At 40.3% G+C, this 17,161-nt stretch overlaps 1 protein-coding gene across 3 annotated transcripts in view; it reads right to left on the bottom strand.

Annotated features, from left to right (window-relative positions):
* RAB27A (RAB27A, member RAS oncogene family) overlaps window positions 1–16,690 on the bottom strand; it is a 28,753-nt gene extending 12,063 nt beyond the window's left edge. Inside the window, exons 1-3 of one of the 3 annotated variants that reach the window (XM_041418918.1) lie at window positions 16,480–16,690; window positions 6,041–6,158; window positions 1,527–1,661 (exon numbers count right to left, since the gene is read on the bottom strand). The gene's annotated coding sequence lies outside the window, so the exon portion shown is untranslated. The remainder of the gene's footprint in view (window positions 1–1,526; window positions 1,662–6,040; window positions 6,159–16,479) is intronic. The other 2 variants (XM_041418916.1, XM_041418917.1) reach the window with 2 other exon arrangements.
* Window positions 16,691–17,161: the final 471 nt, after the last annotated feature.

Below are 17,161 nucleotides of genomic sequence, written 5' to 3'. Positions count from 1 at the left end.
GCTCAAGATGCATAAGAACATTTTAGCCTCCAAACACTGATGTCACTTTTACTTGGCTGAAGGTGCTCTACAACCATTTTTCAGCATCGCTGCAACTGCAGCATTTTGAGAGCACAACTGATGAGCACACGAAGCACTGTGAGAATGAGTTACTACAGGAGATACAGGAAATGATAATCCCACCCAGAAAGGGGGCATAAAAGGGAAGCAGCAGGTCTGATGTGGTGAGAACCTTGCACAACAGGCCAGGCAAGGTAACAGCAGATTCTGGACTATGTTTCCAGAAAACCAGGAGACACTAGGAATGGAGAAGCCAGGAAATGAAACAACAGTTAGTTTTGCAATTGCATTTGCATTTCAGCACCACCAAACCAACAATCAGGCAGCTGGATTTCAAAGGTTATCTCAATTACACAAATGAATGAAAAGCAGCATGGAACTGGAAAAAAATGAAGAATAAAAGCAGGAATGTTGCAGTTGGTTATTCAACACTCCCCATACAGGAGGACCTTTGTGCAGCTTCAACTTCTGTGCAAAAAGCACAGCACCATCTCTGTTCCCTCATCAATTCCTAACATTTTCATGCTTCATGGTAAGGAAATACTGTAGAAAAAGAAAGATTTGCAATGCTGTGTGATGAAAACAGTTGCTCTTGTTCCCAGGATGGGGACAGATCTTTTGCCTCACAAATTACCTCTTTGCACTCTCATCAGAAGCGGCTTTTAAGTTAGAGCACTGAAGCAAACATCTGTATAAAGCTAATAAACTCCAGAGTAAATGGGGAAAGTAAAGCAAGCATTTGTAATTTCTTTTAAGCAATTCTACACTACTTAGTCCATGCTCAACCACTCCCCTCCTCCTCCAATAAATACATTAAGCCGCGCTGGCTTCCAAGTGCTTCCGTGCTATTTCACTAGCTTATAAACAGGAAATTCAGAGCAATGTTCAGCATCCTCTCTAACGTGACAATCCTGACCACTTTGGGACCCACCTCCTTCCTCACAGCCCAACCTTACCATCTGGAATATGTCACTGCACTGTACCTACTCTTCACAGGATCAAGGAATTATCAATGACAGTCTTACACAGACACACATTTTCCAACTGTTTCTGACAAAATGGGAGCCACAAGGGCTTCACCCACGAAGTTGGTCATGTTCACAGATGGGAAATATCCATGAGTCTGACCACCCACTGATTCAGCAGCACTTTCAAATTCAGAAGAGCAAGAAAAAAAGAGCACACTTCTAATTCTGCCCACAGAAATAGCCACCAAAGGGTAAAGGAGAAGAGAATAAGAATCGCACAGGATAGTAAGAATTGCATATTTCTTTAAGAAATTGTTTGGTTTTCCAGGAGATAAAAATCTCCAGCAGATAAGCAAACACATGAAAATGCAGAATAAGAGGAATAATAACTTTTTTAAAAAGTTAAAAATCTAAAAGCTGAAAAAGGAAGCAGTTTCCTATGTGCAGATAGAATATTAATAAAATGACATCTCAAAGAAAACATGTGCAGATACTCACAGTAAAGAAAGTGTAAATTATGCTCTGCCTATATGGGTGATTCAGTAGACTGCAATACATGTCAGTCAGGCCATGTTCTTTGTTTAATTCCTTTAAAGCACACACTGTGAATGGCCAGAGGAATATTTGCAGCTTCTTAAAAACAAACAAACAAAAAAAAGATATAGATATATTTGTCTTTTGGAACAGGAAAGTTCTCAGCTACCTTCTACCTTGTTTCATAGATAACCTGGAATACAGAAAATAATTCTCCAAGAGGTTACACTGCCAAACTTATGAAGGATAATCTGGCAAAATAAATTACCCTGATTAGGACAATTAGAAGTCAATGGAGAAGCTCAGCTACCAGACACCTGAAGGTACTTCCTAATCACTGTTAGATAAAAGTGAAGACCACACAAATATTATACAAATGGGACTACAAAACTATACCATTCATCAAACATGATGTGGGAAAGCACACAAAGGGGTGAGGCAGGAAAGAACTGCAGTGCAGGCTAGCAGCAAGACACTTCAGAGTTTGACAGGTTGGTGGCAGCTGTGAATAATCTGCTCCTAAGAGGTCTCAAAAAGAAACCGAGCCTTTCATTTCAGAGTCTGTAATAGCTGCAGTCTGAGAGAGAGACTTTTCAGCCAGTAGTGAGCAGGACTTGTTCAGTAAACATGTTTGGAGATAGTGCTTCCATGTGGTGCTTCCATGTTTCATAAATGCTATGAAAAGGTTAGAAATAACTTGCTGAGAATACTCTGGCCATAACTTAACATGCCTATTACATAATAAAACACCACTTCTGCCTGAAATAGGCTGTATTCCATAGGCCACAACGTGTCCTCTTCACAAAGTCACTAATGTGCAACAGCAAAGCAGAAATCGTGTGACAGCAAGACACATCCACTTTGGAGCATGCTTGTGGCTCAAAAGTATCACTCAAAGTAAAGTTACAACTACAGTGTTTGAGTGGGCTTTTCTTTCAAGAATTGAAAGCCAAGCCCCTACTTCCACCCTATCCTCCCTCAAACAGCTCTGGAACTGCAGCACAAATTACCACTGCCCAAGCCTTCTACTGAGGCCCTGCTGTCTGCCAAACTACTCAGACAGTGCAAAATGCTGGCTTCAATTCCTGTCCTAGCACAGCTTTCTAGAGCCTCAGGGAAGGCATAATTCAAAAGAAGCACTGATTAAGCAGCCTGATCTGCTCAACACAAAGCTTCCATTCAGAAAGCCTGCTGTTTTTCAACCTGAGTTGCCAACAATATTTATCTCACTGCTCAGATCAGAATCCCATAATACAGCATGAATTATAGTTAAATCCTGATACACAGCAAAGACTCCTGAGATAAACAGCACAGCAAACCAGAATTTCTTACACTAATTGGTGTTATATAGGAATATGTGAGCAAGGAAAGCAAAAAGCAGCACAAGTCTGATGCCACAGTTTGCCCACACCTTTCCTTTTGGTTATTTCCAGATGGAAGGAGGGGCCCAAGATAGCTGTAGAGTAAAACCCCACCTGAAACCTGGCAGCTGTTGCCAGCTTTTCATGTTGTAGGTGCCTTCCTAAAGAATTCTTTCATAACATTTCATGCACACAAAGCATCCTCAAGTTTCATTTGAACTAACCTACAGTAACAGGCAATTCCCCACCTCTACCTGTCAAAGTCTTCAATTAAAATTCAGAATGATTCTGTTTATAACTAATAAATGGCTTAGGCAGCAGTGAGCTTACAGAACAAGCACCTCTATAACCCAGGTCCCAGAAAAAAATATACAAAGCTTTTCTATGAAAATAAAATGCTCTAACTGATCCAAGCAGTGCAAGCTACCTGTCAAAAACTGTGTCAGGGAAAGGTGTATGCAGTTATCACATCACACCACAGTGCATACAGACTGTGCTGGCTTGGTGAGACACCAAACAGAAATGTTGTATGCTTGTGAGGAACTCAAAAATCTCACACAAACTGCCAAACCAACTTCATAGAACAATTCTACACCATAAGAAAGGCATCAAACCTCTGAAACTAAGAATGGAATAAAAAGAGTAAGTAATAGGAAAGAATCTATTCAGCTATGCCCTTCTGAGCACAAGTCACAAGAAAATGGGACTATGTCATGGTACTGTCCCACAAGAATTTCTATATGAAAAGTCTCATTAAAATAAGTGCTGGTGTTTCATCTTTTGCTAAAAGACTGGCTTTGGCTTGCAGCATTTGTTTTGATTTTAAATCACTGCATGTGATTTACTATAGAAGAAATTAAGAATCTAGTAATGAGATTCCAATAAAAATAAATTAAGTATGTGAAAAACTAAAATCTCAGTTAGCACTAATCAGTTCAGCTACCATGCCTATAGTGGAGCTGTGCTAACTGACCCGCTCACTCCCAGAGAATTGTCTCACCAAGATCCCAGTTCTTCTGTTTGTACCAACAGTATAAACATCACAATGTATCAAAACAGATTTTTTTAAAAGAAATTTTATCCCTATGACACAGTGTTTAAACAAATTCAGAAGCAGGAACTACACTGTTTCTTAGTTATGAAGTAAAACATTTTAGACCAAATAAAAGTTACTCCTTCTTCTCCTTCCCATTGTCTAGAGCTCATTTCTCTCCTTCTACTAGGATACTTCCAGATCTTTTTCCAACAACTTACTTCCATCTTTTTCCAACTCGTTTTAAGATTTTTTAGGTCATTCTAAGTTTGCTATAGTTTCAAAATTTTTGTTGGTCTTTTGCCTACTTTTTTTCTTAAAAAAAATAAATTTCTCTTTACTGCCATTGTTAGTGACATGCTTAAAGAAGCCCAGCTGAACTAGATTCCCAGTTTGTCTTTACCAGGCTTAATTACTAAGGCTGTTTTGTTTAAGATAGTGTTATAAACAAAGACATGTTGGAAACATGCAGATATACTGAAATCCAGCAAGACTGTGGTGAGGGAAAGGGTGGCAGCACCAAATGCTAGCATATTGTTTTGCAGTGTACAAAAGAATTCCAACATTATCAAAATTGAAATCTCAAATAACTTAGGCTATTAGAAATCACTACACTAAAATGTGCTAGAAATAGTTTCTGTAACACATTCAAAATGCACATGTAATGCAATAAATTAAAGTATTATATAACAGTAAATTACAGGGAAGCAGCTGCAGCAACCAATCCATCCACACAGCACAGGAAAAACAAAAACAGTCAGCCAAGCATCAATGTTTACAAAATCCTTTTTCCCTTTCTCCCAAAAGTTTATATTTTATATAAACTTTTCATACACTGGGGATGTCTATAAGGAAACAGTAAGAAAATATATTTATTAAACTGCATTTATTAATTTCTCACTTCTCTGTCATAAACATAAGTCAGCTGGTGATGATCTGGAGAAAAGTCATCTAAGACATTCTATGCTAGACATCAAATAAAACCCTGGGAAAGCCTTGTGACCTCCACAGAAGTGGAGAATAATACTGTTTTCTGTTCTCTGAACAACTCCTCCTTGCTTATTTGCAGTCTCAAAAACTGGAGTATTGGTTCATGAATAGAAAAATGCTGGTAAACACATGGCTAGAAAGGATGCTTGATTACAAAATCATGCTTATGGTGACATGGCATGACTTAGTCAGATGGGTACATATATTCTGAGTTTCTTCCAAAGGAGATACAAATTGCAGTAATAACAGCCCATCTTCCTATTGCTTTTATGATAATTAAGATTCAAGTCATTACTATATGATTGAACAATAAATGTGAACGAGATGAGCTCTCATGGTTCCTTGCTATTCAATTTTTTGTTGCAGTTAAAAATAACAGCCTGTGCAACACACCATGTTCATGCCTTTTATCACCCCTTTAGCAAACATGATAACAAACATTGGTGCACAATGCAGTTAAAACCCCTGCCATTCTAAAGGACTCTTTTATTCAGTATAATTTATCTTGAAATGCTAATAGGAACACAGGAAGAAACAGAGGGGAAAAAGTTCAAGCACTGCAACATTTAAAAATACTGAGTTATTTTGTTCAGTATTTTAAATGTTATTTGCACAGGGGTCGAATTGTATTTTACCTGCAGAACAAGTTTTGACAAGTTTGCCACAGAAGACAACATAGGCTGATGACTTGAGATCAGAACAGGCATTTTACGGCTCCTGGATCCAGACATTGTGCACTGCAGTCATTTTATTTATTTTGTTAATAAACTTACCCTGGTTTGTATTTAAGTCTGACTGATTTATTTATGAAAAGCAATGACTAAATACATACAAAAGAGCTGCAGTTTTGTCATTTAACCCCAAAGCCTGTGTTACATAAACCAAGTGTACTCCCCAGCTTTACTTTTCCCTATAACAGGAGGATGCAGCAGCAAGGCTGAACTCTCAAAATCAGAGTATTCCAGGAGGCTTGTTAAAGTGCAGCAACAGTGTTTCAAAACTCTGAACAGAAGAACAGCTGTCACAGTCAGCCCAAGGAAAACAATGTAATAAATCTTCTGAAAATAAACAGAAAAGGGAAAGTGTTTACATACCTATGTTTAACAGCTGTGAATGGATCTGTAGTTTTCCAAATGTGCTTCAGTGACAAGTTTCCTGACACAGGTCAGATCTCTTGAATACCATAGTCATGCAAAAAGAGCCATTTCTCATCTACAGGAAGCATCAGCAGAGAAAGAAATAAAACCAAAATAGTGTAGTTCAGACTAAGAGCTCTAACATTCACAGGGCATGGGAAACTGCCAGCCCCACATAACCACCCTCCCCACCTAATTACATTCAGCTGCTTGTCATGTGGTCTTGCTGACCGATCAAGTGATCTCTTTTCCCCCTTTTAAAAGTGAGCAAAATAGCTAACTAGAACTCCCTAAACCAGGTAATAAACCTAAACCCTTTGCATAAACTACTCACCCTCCTCCTTGTCTTAGGGAGACGAAGTTGCAATGTGTGAGCACAACTTTTTCTAAGTGTACAAAAAAAAATAAAATACAGCAAACACAGTAGTCTACTATCTTGAAATATGGCAAGCACCAAAGTTCCCCAAACAAAGGTGGGTTTTATTTCCCACCTTTACAGACAGCAGAAAAACTTACTGATTGCAAAACTAGCAAAGACACCAGAGAGAGACCATGTGAGCAGGATTTGGGAGGACAGTGGCAGCTGTACCATAGGGCTTTGTAGGCATCTGTGCCCAGTCCTTTCTGCTGAACCACTTCTGATGGCAACAAGCTCCAAGAAGAGATCAGAGTGAGGATGCTGCCAAAAATTTCCTGAAACACAGACGCCAAACCTACAAACTTCTGTCCCTGCACAGTCCTAAGAGACACATGCAGACATTTTAAACATTTAAATAACTTCAAGGAAACAAAGCTACTGCTTTAACATGTAAACCAGCTCTTCAATGAGTCAGTTCACAAGGGCCTGTTAACACAGGCCCCCAGGAGGCAGAACCCACAGGTCTGCCCCAATTTCAACACCAGTGTCTGCACCGAGGCACTCACTGGATGGAGGGCCCTGCACTGGGCCCAGGGATGAGACAGGACCTTCACAGCCCCTGCAGCCCTACGAGGCCTCGTCCCCTCTCAGACACCCTGACATTAGAGATGCTCACAGGAGAGCACTGAAAGCTGTGGACAAAGCAACTTTTGCACTCACCGTGTAAGATTTAGCTGATATGAGCTTTTGCAGACAAGTGTCCTTGCACAGTCCTTTCTTGTCTCAGTTTCTTTCCTCAAGCTGCTTCAAGAGCAGCAAAGAAAGGAAATTAAGGTGGTGTCTCAGGCTAGTCTCCAGTCTTCTAATTTAAGAAGTGCTGCAGACAGGCTGTTACAAATATTTAACATATGGATTCATCTACCAGTAACAAAGACAATTCCACAAGCTTCATAACTCTCACTTGTTTCAGTGCTCAACTATCTTGCCTCTTTTCATGTGAATCAAGGCAATTTTTATTTTCCTTGCCCTGGTGAACATCTAAGTTCTATTATACAGAGCTGGAACACTTTTTCATGCCCTGCCTTAGTATTTTTCCAGCACTAACTAAAATCCATTTCTTTGACATTTAGTTATAGGTGGTAATGTTTAAAACTCTACCAATTCTTGGCTCAATTCAATCTTCTGCAATTTCACCAGTTTCAGAGGAATATAAAAGCCCATTTTTTGCTCCCACATGCGATTAAAAAACAGAATTGTGTTCAATTTTCAGCAACATGCATATTTTTAGTCTTTAACTGCTTGTTTCCCCGATCAATACCAGCACATTTGCTTAACTGTGAAGAAATATTCAGACCACAAGCACACTAGAATGTCTGGTAACTGCTCCAGAGTGCAGAAGGAGGAACAGGATAAGAAGTGTTGACAGACAAAGTAGCAATTCTGCCATGTTGCAAACAGCCCTGTGACTACAAACACTAAGCACAAACTGTCTGGAAGCCTCAACCTCAATCTCTCTCAATGTAAATAGAGTTCAAACTCTTCCATACAGTCAGATGTTTGCCATCTTCAATGGGAAAACAGTTAATAAATAATCCCCAGACTTCAGAGTTTTATTTCAGGATGAAATGAGGCTGCTCAACTTGTCTCTCACCAACTTGGTGTGAGGAACACCAGCTAATTCTTCCTTTCTCCCTACCAGGCAAGGGTTTGCCAGAAAGGTACAGCTGAAATAAAGCTTTCTTTTTGAGGGTGAATTTATGTTGATTTCAAAGTGGAGAGTTATAAACTGGGAGGACATCAATGTTTGGTTATTTATATTCTCTATTTTTAAGCAAACATGTTTGCAGCCTCTCAGCAAGGGCTGCAGAGGCAGCTGAGGCAGCCCTGCTGTGGTGGCAGGAAGCAAACACAAACCAAGCAGCAACAGCTGGAACAGGAACCACTGCAAGCAGCCCAAGGTGAGCCCTCCTCCCACTGCTACCCCAATCCTAGGGGGTTGTAAGAGCTTGGACAATTTCTTGATTTATGTTGGGGATCAAAATTACTGAAACTGTGAAATGTAGGTTTGAAGCTCCAGCTCTACAAAGGAATATGCATCCACTCTGTTATTCAATATTCACAATGTTTTTACAAGTTGTATGAACAAGAGGATCTGAATGCATGGAATTTATGGTTTTCTTATAAAACTTTTCTATGCTTTACAGGCCTAGGAATTTAGGAGGAAATTTGAGGAGTTAAACACAGTGAACAGTGTGGAGTATTCTTCAGGGTAAGCATCAGAATATTTGCCTTCACACACTCCATACCCTTGAGAAAAGTTGCAGGTGTCCAAACTGTCCTGTAGTAGATGTTTCTTCTATAAGAAAAATGCTGGATTGTTACCTGCCTGAAGAAATAAAGACATCTGCCACTGGAGACAGGAATAGGAGAACTGGCTCTAGTAACAGTTCCATTTCAGATAATGCTACAGAACACATCCCTGTTTCCAAAGCCAAGAATTGTGCCTAACATCAGTGTCATCTGCCCCTGCTATACAGTAACAAGCCAGTAACTCAGGACAGAACTAAAAGGACCTGAAAGGAGGAGATAAATTCCATATAAAGGACTTTTTTCTTTTGCTTTCCTCTCACCAATATCCCTCCAGAAAACAAAAGAAAAAAAAAAAAAAAAGAGGAAACCCACACTTGCAAAATCAGCTTTCACACCAGAACTGTTATAGCTGAACTTTGCCAGGACCAAATAATGAAATATCCCTTCAGTGATTAAAATAAAAGTAGGTCAGGCAGGTCTTCCTGCTACCCAAAGGCACAACTGCTAAATATTTAGTAATATTACAGAGTAAAGTAAAACTTTCATTAAATTCTTTCAACTGTAAACCAATCTAGGCAATTTCTGGTAATGGTGACAGAGATTTCTTTTAGCATTGCATGTGATAAAGTATTGGCATGTTTAAGATCTGTAACATTTTAACATAGAAAGGAGGTTATTAAAAATATTCCCCTCCAAGAGAGTCTCCAGATAACTAACTTCCAAGAATTACCAGAGTCTCTTTAACAATAAAAAACTAACAGTAAAATAATCAAAAAATTAAAAGCATCAATTTTGCTTTCATAGAACATCATACTGCCTAAAGACAGGAATCCTTTGCAGCAGCACTCAACATCAGCACTTCAAAAAACTTTAGACCAAACTCTGTCATCAGAAAAAAAAACCATCAAAAGACTGCTTCCCAAATAAGATTTATATATGGTTATACTTAACCTCAGAAAAGATTAGTAAGATTATCCCAAACAAGCAATTCTAATTGATCTGTCAGTTCTGTCAAAACTGCAGGCTTCTGCCTCCACAACACTTTCTATTATGCAGTCTGTCCCAAGGCAAAGCCAAGTGGAGATGCCTATTCCAGATCTGACTCAAAAGGGGAAGGAAAGAACCCTTTAATATTTGAACCAGGTTCTCTCTCTCTTATTACAGTTCTGAAATCTCAGAAAGAAAACAGTATTAAAAATACTGTTGTACATGTCCTTGTATAAGATGGTACAACACCAAGAAATGGTCAAAACAGGCTTATTTAAAATAACAATAAAATGTGTATGAAGAAACATGAGTATTTGTTTTGAGTGAAATGAGCAAATGTGATCATTTTTTATGCAGAAAATAGTATGTTGGCAACATTCACACTACTCAAATTCCATAATCTGTACTCAAAAGAACATTTAACCTAAAGATGGATGAATTATTTGACGTGCTACAGTTCTTCTGTGGGACTGTGCTGGTTCACGTTTTGTAAGACCTGCGATGTGCAGGCCTGCCTGCATGAAGAGGGCACCTGGAGCAGCACTGCATGAGACACCAGTGGCCCTGCGTTGGGTGAGAAGCTGTGAAAGCACACCAGTAATCTGATGTCTCTCTCTTCAGCCTGAAGAGCTACAAATCTCATTTTAGATCAATGATCTTTATCTGCTTTAAAGGGTTGATGACTAAGTGAACTTTTTAAATTAAAAAACATAGTATCTTTACAGGAAGCTGCTGTACCCATTGAAAGGAACATGTGCACTACAGCTACCAAAGAAAGGATTTTCAGTGTTTTACAATCCTATATTAATACAGCTTTGAAAGCTTCTGTCATATTTCTATCCACACTTCAGCTTAATGGGTATGTGTTTATTCTTGGCACTACCTGATCCAACATGTTATTTGAAAACCAGTCTCAGCAGAGCTGGGTTTTCGTTCCAGCACAAGAAGATCCTGTTCACATCTTTTCTGAACCTACTTAATAGGGCAAGTGGCTCATCATTCTCCTCGTAAGTTGTCAACAGTGCCTTTTGCACTTTAACTCTGCTCTCAGGAGGAAAAATGGAAAGGTTAATTATGTGAACTATGTGGCAGACAGAGAAGTCTGCTGCTTCTGAGCTACAGCAAAGTATTGCTTCTGCAGTGTATTGTTTGATCTTCCATGCAATAAAGCACATGAAACCAAATTAAACACCTGTGATGCCTATTTTTTTCTACCATTTCTTAAAGCATGAACACTATTAACATGAGAGCTCCTTCATATTCCCATTTATTCAGTGACTCCCCAGGTTAACTAACCTGACTGGTTGATCTCCCTTCCTTCAGGGTGTGCAGGAGGAATGGGTGGGCTTGCAAAGGTGGTGATTCTGCAGTACATTACCAAAGTAGGTTTTTCAGTTCCATTGGCCCCATTCCACTCCCTGTGTGACTCCCAATTACTAAAAACGTTACTGCTCCCATTCTTCATGCTCCCACAGGATGCTAGGCTGAAGAAAAATTCCCTAAGGCTCAACACACCACACTCCAGATTATGAATGCAATAAGGACTTCTTGGAACAAAGCTCCAAATTTGCAATGCAAAAAACAAAGCTGAAATGAGGACATGCCTCTTAGCCTGGTTTCCTAAGGAAACAAAGCTCATTAGAGAGGGGCAGAGACATTGTATTTCTATTATTTCTGCCTTCTCCCCCAACATTTGAATCTGCTGATCAGCTTTAATGCTCCTTTATAGAGGGGAAGAAGCCACAAAGATCTGAACTTCCTGAGCACTGTGTGAAAAAATGGCAAGAAAATGGAAGCCTGGATAAAGGGAAGAGTGGGATGTGTGCCTCCCCTGGAAGCTGGCAGTTAGAGTTTCCAGGTCTGCAAGGGAAACCCACCAGCTGCCCAGGTTGTACCTGCTGCAGCACATACTGTGACAGTCATTCAATTTTACATTTACTTTCAAGTTGGATTTAAAAGACATTATGTATTTTAAAAGCAAATTAAATTTAAGCACATCTATTATTAAAAAGTGAATTAAATAAAACCAGTGGGATTTTGCCATATCAGCAGTTCAGATTTGGGAGAGGAGGAGTTGTCTTCTGTTTCAAAACCTACTAAAAAGCACAATTCCACTTTTGCAGCATGCTCTTTTCACAGGCCTAACACAGCCTGCTCTGCAGCTCCTCTTGACACACAGCAGGATCTCCAGCCCTGTGGGCTATATCCAAACTGACAATTCTAGAAAATGATCAAATGAAGATTTATATTCACCTCTTCCATTTCATAGGTAAAGAACATTTTAGAAACTACTACTTTAACAACTCTAATTTAATAACTCCAATTTATATTTATCCAATCTAAAATTATGAGAATTTTGCTATGAAATTCAGAAGAAACACAAATCAGACAGTACTATCTTCAAACTTGGTTAACACCATCTCTGTACAGAGATGTCTATTCTGACACCATTCCAAGAAAAAATATGGAAAAATTAAGTATTAGTCAGACAGTTCATGCCCTGACAGAAAAGACCTGTCAAGCTGAATCAGTGTTAGAGGAGAGAGTCAGTGGAGCATGTGCAGTTACGTGCACAGGATCTGAAAGTGCTGCATGAGAAAATCTGTTGGAAATGGATAATACCAGCAGGGCTAGAAGTGCCCTGACACCTGTATTTTGGGTCACATTCAGTCATGCATAAAGCTTGGTTAAAACAAAACAAGCGGGCTTGGGGGAGGAAGAATTATGATTAGCCTTTGCAAACAAAAAAAAAAAAAACAAGCCACCATAAAAAGACCCCAATTATCCAGGGTTTTTTTGCTATAATCTGCATTCTGAATGTTATCTAGGTTTCCAAGCAGACATGAAAGCACCAGCCACTGGCAAGAACTGTAGCAGCAAATCATCTCATGCAAACCTTGCATAAAACCATTTCACAGCACAAGCAGTCCCACAACTGTGAGCCTTGAGTGACACCCTGAAATTCTCAAAATGCACCACACTCCATGACAGTCACACAATTGTCAGCAGGGATCTCCTGGAGAAGGTCATTTCCCTCAGCAGCTACCAACATAAAATACTATACTAGCAAGACTGGTGGAGACATAGGAGAAAAACAGAAAACTTGCATTTTTATTCATAAAAATGAATGAAGTTTTCTTTCCCCCCTACCCACCATACATGCTCTATTAGTCCTTATCACCACTAGCAGCCTTCAGTCTAGTTCAAATATTCCCTTTCCCCAAGGATGTTACTGGAATGAATTGTTTTCTTCCTTTCAGTTCACAGAGCAATCATTTTCCTTACAGTCTTAGGGGGATAAGGGAACCAAATGAAATATCACAGTTGTGAAAACAATGAGCCAGGCCTTAAGAGTGAGACTGGGCTGACTTTGGACAACAGCACTTCTCCAGAGAACCTTCATCACCTTCTAATGGCAAAAGCATAATAAAAGTATTATAAAAATTGTGCATCTGTTTTCAATTTTGATATACATTTTGTTGTTTCCAATTCAAACCTGAAAGGAGCTTACATACCTGAAAGCCTATAGTTTCCAGCTAAATAAACTGCTCTAATAAAAGGCATTGCCTCTACACATGGAGCTCTCCTTACCTGAAAGTATTACTGAAGAGTCAGTTTTTATCTACTTTCCTCTTTATTCCTTTATCCTGTTATCACCTTTTAAACCAATAGCAGTACACAGCTGCAAAACTGCAGTCACAATCTCCAAACTTAATTTGGACTCAGCTACTTGATTTGTGTAGCAGTGTCCTTATACCCATCCAGTGTTTTATTTGCACATAAAATATTTCAGCAAGGTATACTCCTTACAGTCCTTTCATTCACATATCACATTGACACAAAGAATTACTGCAGAAGTTAGTTATTTTCAAAATACTTTTGCAAGTGCCCACAAACTTGGCTTTTCATTTTAAAACACTGGTTACATATTAACCAACTGCTTTTGTCCATTGCAAATCACAGATTTCTAGAAAAGCTGTACTCCTGCTGAGTTTGTATCTTCACTGCTGCTTCCTGTCCCTTTGCTACCTTACTACCAGACTTCACGTTGTCTTCCAGAAGTGCCTTTTCCTGACATGCTTGATTCTTACCCATTTCTCATCAGTAAAAGTATCAGACATAGAGAAAGAAAACACCTATGGGAAATGGGTTTGCAGACTCAGGAAAATATCACTGCACTGGTTTACACTTTGATATTATCCTCGGAGCTATAGAAGCAAGGACATTTGCCTGGGTTTTTTTTCCTCCTGTAGTCTGAAATATTGAAGAACTTGTTAGGTCAGCTCCAAAGCGCTGAAATGCACCAGTACGTGAGAAGAATTCCACCACCCAGGATATGCAAAACTGTCACACACCCCCCAAAGCATCCCCAGCCCTTTGAAGCCACACCAACACCACAGGAAAAAAGTATGCTGGTTATAGGTCATATTTTAATCTACATGTCATAAGGCTTATTAGATTGGAAAATAAATCACAGGCACTGAGACTACTTATTACTATAAATCAAGAGTAAATTCTGCTGATTTATGCATGAAAATACAACAATGTAAGGGTGTTTCAGAAAAGAAAGGCAGGGCTAGGACTTATTCACAAAGCTCCACTGGAGATAAAAGTCTCATTAAATCATGAAGTGATCTCAGCTGATTTAACATGGTTCAAGTCAGTCCTGCCTCCTGACAGGGATGCAGTTGACTAAGGAGAGAAAAAAAGAAATGAGGAAAAGGAACCTCATAACCAGATGCTACATCCAGAGAAAGACTGATTGGGAATATAACTGTATAAACAGGAAAAAAAAAAAAGTGTTTCTGTTACAAAAGCTGCCTCTTAGGTTAGAATTTATCTATCTATGCTGTACTTAAACAACTTGTTTAGGCATGTTTGAAGCCAGTAAACTCAAAGATTGCATCTGCAGCACTGGGTGGTATCTACAAAAGCAAGTTCCAGAGCACTGTGCATGCCCAGCCCAGGAAAAGTTCACCTATAAGTATCTAAGGACCAACCACATGTGCAGAGTACAATAATGCAGATTTAATACAGATGGAAATATTTGATGATTAATTATTTATAAATGCAACTTAATTATTTGCTGAGACATCAACAGGAGAAAAGGAGTTCTCATTCTATATATTCCACCTCTAGTACAATTTTGCCTGTTTCTTCAGATTAAATTAAATTCTAACCACCTCTGTTGACTGTGACAGACTGATCCCAGAAATGTTGTTGATCTGCAAGTGCAGAGTTATGCTGGAAACTGACAGACCTATCACTGGTCATTTACCAGCATGGCAGATACCTGGCAGGAACAGCACAACCAAGAATTCAAAGGCACACAGGCCTTACTGCACATAATACTTGTTTCTGCAAATGTCAAATGCTGCTTAAGAATTCTTTTATCTCACCCTATCTTCTCTTTGAAAGAAAAGGAAATGTGTAATCAAGTGATAATGTGTTCCTGTGTTTAATGATAGTGATAAAACAAACTTACAGTCTGGTTTTAGACATCTGGTTGCTCATGAGAAGTTTTGTTAACTGTGAAAATAAACCAGTGTAAGTTGTAGCACACCCTCTCTCCCAAACTCCTTTGTGCAAGAGATTAAGTAGATGTAAAATCAGAACCCTGAACGAGAAACACAGGAACATGCTGTTCTTTTTAACCATGCTTTTGAGACATTCGTTTAGCATTACAAATATCATTCCTACATTTACCTATCAACATTTGAAATGCATATTGCAGTAAATGCTTTTCCCTGGCTGGAAAACACTTGGAACTCTCACAAAATTAGTAAAAGCCTGTGACAAGAAAGAAGGGCTGAGTGCAGATGTCTATGTCAGATTAAGTTTCCAAGAAAGGGCAATATAGATTTTGTAGAGTTTCAAAGAAAAACCTGTAAGTGTGGCAACACATCACCTTGCAGAACTAACCCCAAACACGTATGTGTTACCATTGTGAAAACCTCCTAAGCACCATCTATGAGGGAAGTGTTAGAAGAGTCATACAGTCAGGAAGCTCAAAATATTCCTGATACACATCTAAGAGAGAAAAACTGAGTGGTTTCAGCAGTTCTAAGCATGTCCTTTATACTTTGCTAGCACCATCAAAAATACCACTTGTATATTAATATTCTCTAGTTACTTGCAGAGTTAGGAAAATCAATAGGTGTTTCTAATGGACTTAGCTTTCTTTAGACCCAAGATCATCAAAGTGTAAATTCAGCCCAAGCATTACAAATCAGGCTGAAGGGCCTTCTCAGCACGAAGCCTCCCTCAGACAAACATGCAATGCTCAGAAAGGAGCAACAGGTCTGTTCATAGTCACATACAAGATCCGAGTCCCGGCTAGGCGGATGTAACATTATTATAGTGCTCTCACAACGACTGACCATTCTTAAAGCCTTTTGAAAAATTTAAACCTGACATGCAGTCCAGTTCTGCTCTGTAAAAGAAACGCAGGTCTAAAGCGGCGGGAGCTCGCAGCTGCTGCAGCAGCAGCGCGGGAAGGCTGCCGGCAGCAGCCGTGAGGGGAAGCACCTGAGGGGCGGCCCAAAGGCCGAGGCTACGAAGGGCTCGCTCTCATCTCCCGAGCGAGGCCCCTTTGTCAAAGCCCGGCTCGCTGTTCCGGAGCCGCGGGGCGCCGGTACCCGGAGTTCCCCGCCCGAAACACCGTCCCGGGGCTCTGACCAAGCCCTCTGCCAGCCCGGCCGAGCCGAGCTTCCCCTACTCGCTGCCTCCCCTGCCGCCCTACCTGCTCGGCCGCCGGGGCTCCCGCAGCCGCGTCACGCCGCACCTGCCTTTTTTTTTGAGCTCCGACCGTGTCTTTTCCGTCAAGGCAACATCACTTCCCGTACAGCCCGAGGTGGGGGCGGGCCGGGCGGCACCGCCCCGGCGTGTCCCGGCCCCGCCGCGGCCACCTGGGCGGGCTGAGCGCGGCCCGAGGGCAGCACGGCGCGGTGCTCTGCGGCGTTAGCCGGGCCGGCTCTCCAGCCCTTCCCTCCTCACCTCTCTGGAAGATCTCGCGCGGTTAGTAAGAATTCATGAGAGGCAAAACAGGTTTTGCAGCGAAAATCCGCGGTGCCTGGTTAATGCGCACCACTGCGGTTTAATGAGCTGTTCCTGCCGCCTGCTGGCTGCCTGCCTTCCCCCGCAAGGGAAGAGTGCTCTTCACTCAGCAGCTTCCCAACAAACGCTTTAAATCCAGCAGTCTCAAGAATTCAGCAAGCAGAGTCTTAAGCTCAGTTGCATCAATAACCTTTCTACCTGCATCTGTTCAGACATCCTCTTTCTTGAGGCTTTTCAAATTCAACTGCCATCTTTATGGACAATTCCAGTCATTATATTTACAAAGGAAGTGCCTTCTAGACCTGAGCTACACCTCTTCAAAATAACCTTTTCAATATTTAGTGGTACTGAAATTGAAGCTGCTGGAG

Source organism: Onychostruthus taczanowskii, unplaced genomic scaffold, assembly GCF_017590055.1.
Source record: "Onychostruthus taczanowskii isolate IOZ18803 unplaced genomic scaffold, ASM1759005v1 scaffold6, whole genome shotgun sequence".
Classification (NCBI taxonomy): Eukaryota; Metazoa; Chordata; class Aves; order Passeriformes; family Passeridae; genus Onychostruthus; species Onychostruthus taczanowskii.
Note: the sequence above shows the minus strand (reverse complement) of the source record. Positions and strands in the feature narration are given on the sequence as shown.